Source organism: Balaenoptera physalus (assembly GCF_965194825.1).
Source record: "Balaenoptera physalus genome assembly, chromosome: 3".
NCBI classification, from domain to species: domain Eukaryota; kingdom Metazoa; phylum Chordata; class Mammalia; order Artiodactyla; family Balaenopteridae; genus Balaenoptera; species Balaenoptera physalus.
In genome coordinates this window covers 79,261,272-79,275,273 of record NC_138890.1, presented here as the reverse complement: position 1 = coordinate 79,275,273, position 14,002 = coordinate 79,261,272, and the positions used below count along the sequence as shown (strand labels likewise).

General features: G+C 38.7%; 1 long non-coding RNA gene across 1 annotated transcript in view; it reads right to left on the bottom strand.

Moving 5' to 3' along the window:
• LOC309657871 overlaps nt 1-14,002 on the bottom strand; it is a 315,556-nt gene that overhangs the window by 155,701 nt on the left and 145,853 nt on the right. The gene's annotated exons all lie outside the window — the stretch shown is intronic.

The window sequence follows — 14,002 nt, the reverse complement described above, 5'->3', positions numbered from 1 at the left end:
CAGTTATATGTATCAGAGGCTGTCTTGATGATTATCTGAAGTGATGTATGTAGGGCAGCTGGCACAGAGTATATACTCAAATGCTAGTTTCCTCTTCCTCACTTTAATGCTTTCTTTTTCATCCGCCTTCCCCCTACCAGTTCTTTATTTGAACCTTCAAAAGTTTTTCACTGTTGGGTTCATTTCTGTTTTTCTCTATCGCTTTTGAAGCGTGGTCACGTATTCTCTCCTACAGGTGTGTCTCCTGATTAACCCTCTTCTGGAGATCTCACGTCTATGCATGCAGCCTGGGAGAGCACGAGGGGTTTCTGAAGCCATGTCACCCTGATGACTCAGGTGGAGTTCTTGCCCCCCAGCCCTCCATCCCTACCCCAGAAATCTATCATGTAACTCCTGCTGCTAACGAACGCCCTTTCTCTCCCATCCTCGTGCTATACTTTCTTAGCCCCAAGGAAAAAAGGTTGTGGATACCTGTTGGATTTCATTTTGTTCAGTTTGCCCTCAGCCTGTCAATTGTGCTATCAAAGAAGCTCTCCAGGTTTGTATCATTCCAGAATTTGATATACGTATTGGGTAGATTTCCATGGTGCTTCTGGGCAGAACAAGGACAAATTGAGGGATGGTACAAAACGCAGGTTTAACTTCAACGTAGGGAAAACTTTGAAAAATCAGAATGGTCTCAACATGGAATGGGTTTCCATGGAGGGTAGTGAATTCCTTGTCAGTGGAGATGTTCCGAGTGTGGCTGCTTGATCAAGGGGGGGATGGTGGAGTCCCGTGGATCTCGACCCTCCTGTCACATTAGAATCATCTGGGGAGTTGTTTAAAGCTCCCTGTGCTTGCCCCTTTCCCTCGTTTAGTCTTCTTTAATTGGTTCCACATGGGAGCAGACATCAGATTTAAAGCTTAAAACTCCACAGGTGATTCCAATGTGCCCCCAGAGCTGTGAGAGTCTACTGTGGAAAAAAAATTAAAGTTAAGAAAGTTGGGTCTGACAACCTAAAACTCTTCCTTTCATCTTGGAAATGATATTATTTTAACTTCCTATTTGGTATCGAGTCGGTGCTTAGGTGCTTTTTGATGCTGACCTCCTTTTCCTCCCCATGTTTTCTTTCAGCTAAGCTCTCCCCTGTGTCCCCCCAGAACATCTTTGTGGAAGGCTGCCTCTTCTGTGGCCCCTCTTCCTCTTGGGTGCTGGTGTGTTTTGCTCCCTTTGAGATCAGTTGCCTTAAAGTGCTCTGTTGCCCTCACACACTGGAAATCACAGCACTTTCTCCAGAGGGACAGTTTTCTGTAGAACTGGCTATTTTAAATAGTAGCACAAGATTGAAGAAAACACATTTAACTGTGGAAAGGCCATTGACAGTAGCCGTAAGTGTAAATTTTCTTTTTTTGGGCCCATATGTTGAACTGGCTTAGAAAGCCCCAGATTCTTGTTAACTTACTTGGAAAACACACTAAGGAATGATTACAGGGGCCTCCATTTAGGGGCGCTTGTTAATTATCTGCTTCCTGCAGAGAAAAGATGAGGTTGGGTGGAGGAAGGGCATAAAGGCAGAGAGAGAGAGAGAGGAATCAACTGCAGGACCCCAGCCTGTAATGGAGGTAATGACCTGAAGTCCCCTCATCAGAGTCTACATCCTGTTTTTCTGTCAAGTGAACTTATCTTGAAATCTGAGATGCCCCTTCCCCTCTGTCCTTTTCAGACTCGCTGTCTGCTCTTTCCTTCTTTTTAGCTGCCTTGAGAGCACTGGACACAGTGCCATTCTATAGAGTTAATTCTTATGTCTCTTGCTTCCTTTCAAGAAAAAGATCAGGGCTTGACATTATGACAGGTCTCCTCAAAGACCTGTGAGAGGGTAAAGTTCTTTAAAATATAATCATTTGCTTCTAGGCGAATAGCAGCAATTCTTGTTCCCAAACTTTAACCTTCCAACCATTAAATGTTAAATGTAAATAAGATAAACCTTTATATTGCCTTAAATACCTTCCTTTAAAAAATTTCCTTCTCAGATAAATTTTCCCACCTAGTTTCATGGATTTCTTTCCTTAACCTGACAGTTGGCCATATTTACTCCTTCCTAAATTCTTTTTCTTAAATTGAAGTATAGTTGATTTACAATGTTGTGTTAGTTTCAGGTGTACAGCACAGTGATTCAGCTATTTTTTCAGATTCTTTTCCCTTATAGGTTATTACAAAATATTGAGTATAGCTCCCTGTGCTGTACAGTAGGTACTTGTTGGTTATCTATTTTTTAAAATTTTTGTTTATTTTTAAAAATAAATTTATTTATTTATTTTTGGCTGCATTGGGTCTTCGTTGCTGCGCCCAGGCTTTCTCTAGTTGCGGCGAGCGGGGGCTACTCTTCGTTGCAGTGCATGGGCTTCTCGTTGCAGTGGCTTCTCTTGCTGCAGAGCACGGGCTCTAGGCGCGCAGGCTTCAGTAGTTGAGGCACGCGGGGTCAGTAGTTGTGGCTCGCAGGCTCTAGAGCGCAGGCTCAGTAGTTGTGGTGCACGGGTTTTGTTGCTCCGCAGCATGTGGGCTTTTCCCATACCAGGGCTCGAACCCGTGTCCCCTGCATTGGCAGGCGGATTCCTAACCACTGCGCCACCAGGGAAGCCCCTATCTATTTTATATATAGTAGTGTGTACATGTTAATCCCAGACTCCTAATTTATCGCCCCCATCCCCTTTGGTAACCATAAGTTTGCTTTCTATGTCTGTGGGTCTATTTCTATTTTATAAATAAGTTGATTTGTATCTTTTTTTTTTAGACGGCACATATAAGTGATATCATATGATATTTGTCTTTCCCTCTCTGGCTTGCTTCACTTAGTATGATAATCTCTAGGTCCATCCATGTGGCTGCAAATGGCATTATTTCATTCTTCTTTATGGCTGAGTAATATTCCATTGTACATTGTATATACGTATCACATTTCTTTATCCATTCATCTGTCTATGGACATTTAGGTTGCTTCACTCTTTCCTAAATTCTTAAAATGGGGTGCATGGGAGTATAGTTTTTAAGCCACAAAGAAAATTTTGTTTGTCTGTTACCTCACTGATAAGCGCTTCTGTTTTTTGCTGGGTCGGCTTTATTGAGCTAAGGCTGAAATGCAATGCTCTCCACTCAGCCATTGCATTGCCCTTCTGGAACCGAAGTTACTACGTCACCCTTGTCTGGAACTCTGGATTCAGAGGAGAATCTGAAGGATGGTAACAGGAGCTTTGTAGTTATGGAATTATACCCTTTCCTTGAGCAAATAGAGAAAAGCACAAGCTCGTGTTTATGTTGGTCATTTTTAACTCATATCCTTTTTGGGGGGACGTTAAAATGCTGCTCATGAAACACAGACGTGCTAGGCTTCAACTGTGTGCCTTCAGCACAGTTGGCTGACATGCAGTGCCCAGCAGGCTTCTAGAGCAGCGGTCCCGACCATTTTGTCACCAGGGACCGGTTTTGTGGAAGACAATTTTTCTACGGACCGGTGGCGGGGGGTTGGGGGGAATGGTTCAGGCAGTAATGTGAGCGATGGGGAGCGGCAGATGAAGCTTTGCTCGCTCGCTGCTCACCTCCTGCTGTGTGGCCTGTTCCTAGCAGGCTGCGGACCAGTTGGGGACCCCTATTCTAGAGAACAAACCAGGATGATGGGGTTGAGGAGTTTCACTTTTGGCTTAGCTTTGTTTGACATCCAAAGATTTCATTTTAGAAGTTTGGTGCCCCAAAGGTCTAGAGATGGATAAGTGTTTATGGCTCCAGGAAGTTCTCAGCGGTTCTGAACTCCCTTATGAATCATTTGTGTGACTGTAAGAACTAGGCTTAAAGAACTTCCTAGGCAAGAGTCAGTACCCCTTGGCCTGGTGGAGGCTGACGATGTTGGCATGACCACGTGACAGATGCACCACCTCCTTAAAGCTTTTGGGAGCCTTTCCTCAGTGGAAGGTGCTCTTACTCTGGAGAAATGGGGACTATTAAATTAGGAGGAATTGTGGTGTCTTGGCCCAGCATCCAGTAAGAGGTCCTCAGAGCAGCGCAGCTACCCCACCTCTGGGTCCTGGCTGCCTGGAGCTTTTGGTTAACTTAAAAAAAATCACCAAACAAAATCACACACACAAATTAGCTCATGCTGAATGGGTGGCAGCTAGCAGGAATCATGTTAGCAGATATGATGGAAATGAGTTTTATTAATTATATAATTTTGAACTATCTGAATTCAGCTAGTTACACCAGACCCATTTGATGAATCAAGAGATCATGAGTATGAATAATGCCTTGGTATACATTTGCCTTATTTCTGAGTAAAGTTCCATGTTTATATGATAATCATTGATCTTCTCTAGCTACCATTATCAACAGTTCAAGCAGTCTTCCCAATTATGTTTTTATTTTCTTGTGACCTACTTCTGAAAAAATGTAGATGCCTTTGATCTAGACTATGATGGTCTTGGACCTGCTCTGTCTGAGTTCCTTTTTTTTTTGTCCTTCTGCTGCTGTGTTCTCTGTCACGGAGGGGCTGACCCACGAAGGCTGTGGTTTACCAAAGTCTTGTGTTTGCTAGCTTCTCACTGACTTTAGCCAGTGGAGGCACTGGTGAGATCCCCAAGGGAGGTTGGGAGAAGCCAGGGTATTTTCCCTCCTCCCTCTGCCTTGGGCTGATTCTCTGGCAGCAGGTGAATTTATCACGTGGCTCCAGCTCCCACTGTACAGGCTCTGCGTGCTTCAGGCTTTGTTGGCTGATGGACTGTCCTGAGTTCCAGCAGCACCACCTCTTCTCTTTGTTCTCCACCCTAAAGGTGGTATTGGCTTCTTGTTGTTGCTAATATCTGGGTTATGGCATCATCACCTGTTCGACTCTCAGCTTCTCCATCACCTGTGTTACCCATTCTGTGCCTTCAATCCCCTCTGTTTTAAATACTTGCAGTGGTACATAATCAACCTCCTCGTTTTGTAAAGAGGAATTTGAAGTCCAGAGAGATAAAAGTGTGCTTCCTAAGGCTATCTGGAAGTCAAACTTCTAGCATTTCAAGCACTGACAATGCGGTTAAGAATCCAGAAGAAAACAGTAATTTCTTTGATGTGAGTAGCTATCTGAAAATTCTTACACTAATGCCCAAACATCAGCCCCCCAAGCAGACACTCATTAAGCCTATTATTTCTGTTTTTTGCAAACAATTATTCAAGTTGTTGTCACTAAAATTCTCCTGGAAACTGGTGCTCATATTTGCCTGGTGACAGCATTGCACCCAGGCTGTTGTTTCATTGACTAGAGCTCTCATAGCCTGGAATGGTGGTGAATGTATCTCCCCAGGCACCTAATTTACTGTTAACTAGAGACTCACCCAGTGGAATCTGAGTTGATAATTTATAGAAGCACAGAGAACTGAAACTCCCAAATACAGGACTAAATAAATTAGTGGTTTCATTTTCCTGACACAATGAGAAGCCAGAAATGGGGAGTTGCTGGCAGTAATCCCAGCTTAACGATGTCAGGGCTGAGACCTTCACTGTGGTGGTGGCCATGCAGGTCTACTGCTTAGATCTTCCTTCAAGGAAGAATTTGCCGTCTTGAGAGACTCCAAATGCAACGCTTTCAGGATCTGCCTCAGCTTTTGATGCAGGGCCACACTTTTCCCAGGCAGCCCCCAAGTAATGACTGAGCATAGCAGAAGACACTGGGGCATGGCCATTCTCTCTGATATAGGATTCATCAAATGGACAGTCTCTGCTCTGGAGGTTCCTGTTGGCTTTGCTGAAATTTTGTGAGATTTGCATCTTAATTAAAGGCTCCTCTTGTTCAATACTGCCTTCTTCCCCCTTTCCTCTCATAAGCGTGGTCAGATTTTCAAATCAGAAAATCTGAAGGCCTTTGTGGCCCAATCCCCTACCCCCCTCCAATACCACTTTTGATCTTTACCCTCCCAATAATGCCAGAGTTGCACTCCTAACTCTGATTCAGTGTCTGCTTCCTGGAGGTCCTGACAGCACTTCTCTTGGCCCTTCCCTACTATTTTTTTTAAGTTAAATATAGCTGATGTATAATATTATATGTTACAGCTGTACAGTGTAGTGATTCACAATTTTTAAGGGTTATACTCCATTTATAGTTATTATGATATATTGGCTATATTCCCTATGTTGTATCCTTGTAGCTTATTTTATTTTTTCATTAAAAAGAATTTTTTTAAATAAATTTATTTTATTTTAAAATAAGTTGGGTCTTTGTTGCATTGGGTCTTTGTTGCTGCACACGGGCTTTCTCTAGTTGTGGTGAGCAGGGGCTACTCCTTGCTGTGGTGCACGGACTTCTCATTGCGGTGGCTTCTCTTGTTGCAGAGCATGGGCTCTAGGCACGCAGGCTTCAGTAGTTGTGGCACGCGGGCTCAGTAGTTGTGGCTCGCAGGCTCTAGAGTGCAGACTCAGTAGTTGTGGTGCACGGGCTTAGTTGCTCCGCGGCCTGTGGGATCCTCCCGGACCAGGGCTTGAACCCATGTCCCCTGAATTGGCAGGTGGATTCTTAACCACTGCACCACCAGGGAAGTCCCAAAATTTTTAAAAAATTTTATGTTGGAGTATAGTTGATTTACAATGTTGTGTTAGTTTCAGGTGTACAGCAAAGTGATTCAGTTATACGTCTACATGTATCTCTTCTTTTTCAGATTCTTTTCCCATTTAGGTTATTGCAGAATATTGAGTAGAGTTCCAGATACAGTAGGTCCTTGTTGATTACTTTATATACAGTAGCATGTATATGTTAACCTCAAACTCCTAATTTATCCCTCCCCACTACCTTTCCCCTTTGGTAACCATAAGTTTGTTTTCAAAGTCTATGAGTCTGTTTCTGTTTTGTAAATAAGTTCATTTGTATCATTTTTTTTTAGATTCCACATATAAGTAATATCATATATTTGTCTTCCTCTGTCTGACTTACTTCACTTACTATGATTATCTCTAGGTCCTTGTAGCTTATTTTATACATAACAGTTTGTACCTCTTTGTCCCCTACCCCTATATTTCCCCTCCCCCTTCCCTTTCCCCAGTGGTAACCACTAGTTTGTTCTCTGTATCTGTGAATCTGTTGCTTTTTTGTTATATTCACTAGTTCGTTGTATTTTTTAGGTTCCACATATAAGTGATATCATACAGTATTGTCTTTCTCTGTCTGACTTATTTCACTTAGCATAACACGGATCCAGATCCATCCATGTTGTTGCAAATGGCCCTTCCCTTCTATTTACTCGAGGCTGTAGAATGGTGCTCCCACCTCCAGCATCTCAGCACTGTGCCCATGCTTCAGCAGAATGCAGCACTACCAACTGATTCCGTTCTTCTTTTAGGAAATTTTACTGCTTTCATTTCTTAGGCCAGAACTGTGTCGTATAACTATAGCAACCACAAGGGAGGTGGGGAAATGATTTTTGTTTTAGCTGAACGTATCACAGTCCCAACAAAATTGAATTCTGCTACTGAGAAAGAAGAAAAGAATAGGTATTTTGTAGGCAACAAGTAGTTTTTGGCCCACTTTATTTTCATATCTGGAAAACCTTTTTTTTAAATTGAAACATAATTGATGTATGCTATTATGTTAGTTTCAGGTTACTACATAATAATTTGACATTTGCATACATTATAAAATGATCACCATACCTCTAGTAGCCATCTGTACATGTACAAACTTTTTACAATATTACTAACCATATTCCTTATGCTGTATATTATATTCCTGTGGCTTATATATTATATATTATATAACTGGAGGTTTGTACCTCTTATCTTCTACACCTCCTTCACCTCCCCACCCCTCCTTCTGGCAACCACCTGTTTGTTCTCTGTGTGTATGATTCTGTTTTCATTTTGTTTTGTTTGTTTTTGTTTTTTAGATTCCACATATAAGTGAGATCAGGTGGTATTTGTCTTTCTCTTTCTAACTTATTTCACTTAATATAATACCTTCTAGGTCCATCCATGCTGTTGCAAATGACAAGATTTAATTTTTTTATGGCTGAGGAATATTCCATTATAATTCTGTAATATTCCACATCTTCTTTATACATTTGTCTATGTCTATCTTAGGTTGCTTCCGTACCTTGGTTATTTTAAATAATGCTGCAATAAACATTGGAGTGCATATATCTTTTCAAATCAGTGTTTTTGTTTTCTTTGGATAAATACCCAGAAGTGGAATTGCTGGATTGTATGGTAGTTCTATTTTTAATTTCTTTAGGAACCTCCATACTCTTTTCCATAGTGGCTGCACCAATTTACAGTCCCACCAATGAGGCGTGAGGATTCCCTTTCCATATCTTTGCCGTTACATGTTATTTGTTATCTTTTTGATGATAGCCATTCTGACAGGTATGTGGTGGTATTGCATTGTGGTTTTGATTTGCATTTCCTTGATGATAAGTGGTGTTGAGCATCTTTTCAAGTGTCTGTCGGCCACCTGTTTCTCTCCTTTGGGAAAATGTCTATTCAGGTGCTCTGCCCATTTTTTTAATTGGGTTATTTGTTTTTTTGATGTTGAGTTGCATGAGTTCTCTGTATATTTTGGATATTAACCCCTTGTCAGATATATTGTTTGCAAATATATTTTCCTATTCAGTAGGCTGCCTTTTTGTTTTGTTGATAGTTTTCTTTGCTGTGCAAAAGCTTTTTAGTTTGATGTAGTCCAATTTGTTTTTTATTTATTTTTGTCTTTGTTTCCCTTGCCTTTGGAGACATAACCAAAAAATTATTGATAAGATCAGTGTCAAAGAGCATATTGTCTGTGTTTTCTTCTGGGAGTTTTATGGTTTCAGGTCTTACATTTAAGGCATTAATCCATTTTGAGGTTATTTTTGTATATGGTGTGAGAAGGTAGTCCAGTTTAATTCTTGTTGCATGCAGTTGTCCAGCTTTTCCAACACCATTTTTTTAAGAGGCTATCTTGTCCCATCATATTTTCTTGCCTCCTTTATTGTAGAATAATTGTTCATATAAATGTAGGTTCATTTCTGGACTCTCCATTCAGTTCCATTGATGTATGTGTCTGTTTTTGTGGCAGTACTATACTGTTTTGATTACTATAGTTTTGTAGTATGGCTTGGAATAAGGGAGCATGATACCTCCGGTTTTGTTCTTCTTTCTCAAGATTATTTTGGCTATTTAAGGTCTTTTGTGCTTTCATACAAACTTTAGAATTATTTGTACTAGTTCTGTGAAAAATGCCACTGGTATTTTGATAGATATTGCATTGAATCTGTAGATTGCCTTGGGGAGTATGGTCAATTTAACAATGTTCATTCTTCCAATCTATAAGCATGGTATATTTTTCCATTTGTTCATGTTGTCTTCAGTTTCTTTCATCAATGTCTTACAGTTTTCCAAGTACAAGTCTTTTACCTCTTTGGTTAGATTTATTCCTATGTATTTATTCTTTTGATGCAATTGTAAATGGGATTGTTTTCTTAATTTCTCTTTTTGATAGTTCATTGTTGGTGTATAGAAACACAACAGATTTCTGTATATTAATTTTGTATCCTGCAACTTTACTGAATTTATTTATTAGTTCTGATTTTTTTTGGTGGCATCTTTACAATCTTCTATATATAGTATTATGTCATCTGCAAACAGTGATAGCTTTACTTCTTTCTTTCCAATTTAGATTCCTTTTATTTCTTTTTCTTGTCTGATTTCTGTAGCTAGTGCTTCCAATACTATGTTGAATAAAAGTGGTGAGAGTGGACATCCTTGTCTTGTTCCTGATCTTAGAGGAAATGGTTTTAGCTTTTCACTGTTGAGTATGATGTTGGCTGTAGGTTTGTGATATTTGGCCTTTATTATATTGAGGACATTCCCTCTCTACCTACTTTCTGGAGAGTTTTTACCCTAAGTGGATGTTGAATTTTATCAAAAGCCTTTTCTACATCTATTGAGATAATTATATAGTTTTTGTTCTTCAGTTTGTTAATGTGGTGTTCACCTTATTGATTTGTGGATATGGATCCATCCTTGAATCCCTGGAATAAATCCCACTTGATCATGGTGGATGATCCTTTTAATGTATTGTTGAATTTGGTTTGCTAATATTTTGTTGAGGATTTTTGCTTATATGTTCATCAGTAATATTGGCTTGCAATTTTGTTTTTTTGTGGTGTCTTTGGTACCTGGTTTTGGTATCAGGGTAATGCTGGCCTCACAATGAGTACCTTCCTCTGCAATTTTGAGGAATAGTTTGAGAAGGAGAAGCATTAACTCTTCTCTAAATGTTTGGTAGAATTCTCCTGTGAAGCCGTCTGTTCCTGGACTGTTCTTTGTTTGGAGTTTTGTTTGTTTGTTTATTACTGATTCAATTTTATTCCTGGTAATTGGTCTGTTCATATTTTTTATTTCTTCCTGATTCAGTCTTGGAGGATTGTGTGTTTCTAGGAATTTATCCATTTCTTCTAGGGTGTTCATATTTTTAGCATATAATTGTTTGTAGTAATCTCTTATGATCCTTTGTATTTTGGTGATGTTTGTTGTAACTTTTCTTTCCTTTCTGATTTTAGTCACTTGGGCCCTGTCTTTTTTTCTTGGTTAATCTAGCTAAAGATTTATCAATTTTGTTCATCTTGTCAAAGCAGCTCTTAGTTTCATTGATCTTTTGGTTTTTTAGTCTCTATATTTCATTTATTTCTGCTCTGAGCTTTATGATCTTTTTCCTTCTATTAATTTTGGGTTTTGTTTTTTCTTTTTTTAGTTCCTTTAGGTAAAGTTAGGTTGTTTATTTGAGATTTTTCTTGTTTACTGAGGTAGGCTTGTATTGCTATAAACTTCCCTCTTTAAACTGCTTTTGCTGTGTCCCATAGATTTTGGATCATTGTTTCCATTTTCATTTGCCTCCAGGTATTTTTTGATTGCCTCTTTGATTTCTTCAGTCACCCATTGGTTGTTTAGTAGCCTATTGCTTAGCCTCCACATGTTTGTGTTTTTTTGTAGTTTTTTTTTTGTAGTTGAGTTCTAGTCTCATAGCATTGTGGTCAGAAAAGATGCTTGATGTGATTTCAATATTCTTAAACTTGTTGAGACTTGTTTTATGCCTAGCATGTGATCTATCCTGGAGAATGTTCCACGTGAACTTGAAAAGATTGTGTATTCTCCTGCTTTTGCATGAAGTGTTCTATAGATATCTATTAACTCCATGAGGTCTAATGTGTCATTTAAAGTGAGTGTTTCTTTATTGATTTTTCTGTCTGGATGATCTGCCCATTGATGTATGTGGGATGTTAAAGTCCCCTACTATTATTGTGTTATTGTTGATTTCTCCCTTTATGTCTGCTAATATTTGCCTTATATATTGAGGCGCTCCTATTTTGGGTGCATATATATTTACAATTGTTATATCTTCTTCTTGGATTGATCGATGATCATTTTGTAGTGTCCTTCTTTGTCTCTTGTAACAGTCTTTATTTTATTTATTTAATTTTATTTTTAAAATTTTTATTTTATATTGGAGTATAGTTGATTAACAATGTTGTGTTAGTTTCAGGTGTACAGCAAAGTGATTCAGTTATACATATACATGTATCTATTCTTTTTCAAATTCTTTTCCCAATTAGATTGTTATAGAATATTAAGCAGAGTTCCCTGTGCTATACAGTAGGTCCTTGTTGGTTATCCATTTTAAATATAGCAGTGTGTACATGTCAATCCCAAACTCCCTAACTATCCCTCCTGCCACTCTTCCCCCCTGGTAACCATAAGTTCATTCTCTAAGTATGTGAATCTCTTTCTGTTTTGTAAATAAGTTCATTTGTATCATTTTTTAATATTTCACGTATAAGCAATATCATGATATTTCTCTTTCTCTGTCTGACTTACTTCACTCAGTATGACAATCTCTAGGCCCGTCCATGTTGCTGCAAGTGACATTATTTTATTCTTTTTAATGGCTGAGTAATATTCCATTGTATATATGTACCACATCTTTTTTATCCATTCTTCTGTCGATGGACATTTAGGTTGCTTCCATGTCTTGACTATTGTAAACAGCACTGCAATGAACATTGTATCCTTTTGAACCATGTTTTTCTCCAGGTATATGCCCAGGAGTGGGATTGCAGGATCACATGGTAGCTCTCTTTTTAGTTTCTTAAGGAACCTCCAAACTGTTCTCCATAGTGGCTGCACCAATTTACATTCCCACCAACAGGTTCCCTTCTCTCCACACCCTGTTCAGCATTTATTGTTTGTGGATTTTTAACAGTCTTTATTTTAAAGTCTATTTTGTCAGATTTAAGTATTGTATTTTGGCTTTCTTTTAATTTCCATTTACATGTAAATATCTTTTTCCATCCCCACACTTTTATTCTGTGTGTCATTAGATCTGAAGTGAGTCCCTTGTAGGCAGCATATATACGGGTCTTGTTTTGTTTAATCCATTCAGGTACCTTATGTCTTTTGACTAGAACATCTAGTCCATTTATATTTTAAGTAAGTATTGATAGGTATGTACTTTTTGCCATTTTGTTAATTGTTTTGGGGTTGTCTTTGTAGTTCTTTTTTTTTCTTCTTTTGCTGCCTTCCCTTGTGATTTGATGGCTACCTTTATATTGTGTTTGGACTCCTTTTTCTCTATTTTTGTATCTATTTTTGTATCTGTTACAGGTTTTTGTTTGTGGTGACCGTATATATATGTGTTTATTTTAAGTTGGTGATCTCTTAAGGTTGAATGCATTCTTACAACCCTGCATTTTTACTCACCCGCTGTTGCCCTGTGCATGCTTAATGTTTTTGACATCATATTTTACATCTTTTTATGTATCCCTTAATTACTTATTGTGGATAAAGATGATTTTTACTACTTTTGTCTTCAGCCTTCCTACTAGCTTTATAAGTAATTGATCTCCTACCTTTACTGTATGTTTGCCTTTACCAATGGAATTTTTCCTTTTATAATTTTTATATTTCTAATTCTGGTCTTTTCTGCTTAGAGAAGTCCCTTTGACATTTCTTGTAAGGTGGGGTTAGTGGTGCTGAGCTCTTTTAGCTTCTGCTTGTCTGTAAAACTCTTTATCTTTCCTTTATATCTGAATGACAGCTTTGACAGGTAGAGTATTCTTGGTTGTGTTTTTTCCTTCATCACTTTTTTTTTTAATTTTTTTTTTTTTTTTTGCTGCGACGTGTGGCTTGTGGGATCTTAGTTCCCCGACCAGGGATTGAACCCAGGCTCTCGGCAGCGGGAGCATGGAGTCCTAGCCACTGAACTGCCAAGGAACTCCCTCCTCTCATCACTTTTAATATATCATGCCACTCCCTTCTGGCCTGCAAAGTTTCTGCTGAAAAGTCAGCTGATAGTCTTATGGGAGTTCCCTTGTGTGTAACTAGCTGCTTTCCTCTTGCTGCTTTTAAGACTCTCTCTTTATCTTTAATTTTTGTCATTTAAATTACAGTGTATCTTGGTGTGGACCTCTTTGGGTTAATCCTGTTTGGGACTCCCTGTGCTTCCTGGAACTGGATGTCTGTTTCCTTCTCTCAGGTTAGGAAAGTTTTCAGCTATTATTTCTTCAGATAAAGTCTCTGTTCCTTTCTCTCTCCTACTTCTAGGACCCTTATAATGTGAATGTTCCTACTCTTGATGTTGTCCCAGAGGTGTCTTAAACTATCCTCATTTAAAAATTTCTCTTTTCTGTTCACCTTCAGTGATTTCCACTTCTCTGTCCTCCAATTCACTGAGCTGTTCCTCTGTATCATCTGATATACTGTTGATTCCTTCTAGTGTATTTTTATTTCAGTTATTGTATTCTTTAGCTCTGTTTGGTTCTTCTTCATATTTTCTTTTTGTTAAATTTATCACTATGTTTCTCTATTCTTCACCTGAGCTCATTAAGCATCTTTATGATCATTATCTTGAACGTTTTATTGGGTAGACTGCTTATCTCCACTTCATTTAGTTCTTTTTCTGATGTTTGTCTTGTTTATTCATTTGGAATATATTTCTTTGTCTCCTCATTTTGCCTAATTCTCTGTTTATTTCTATGT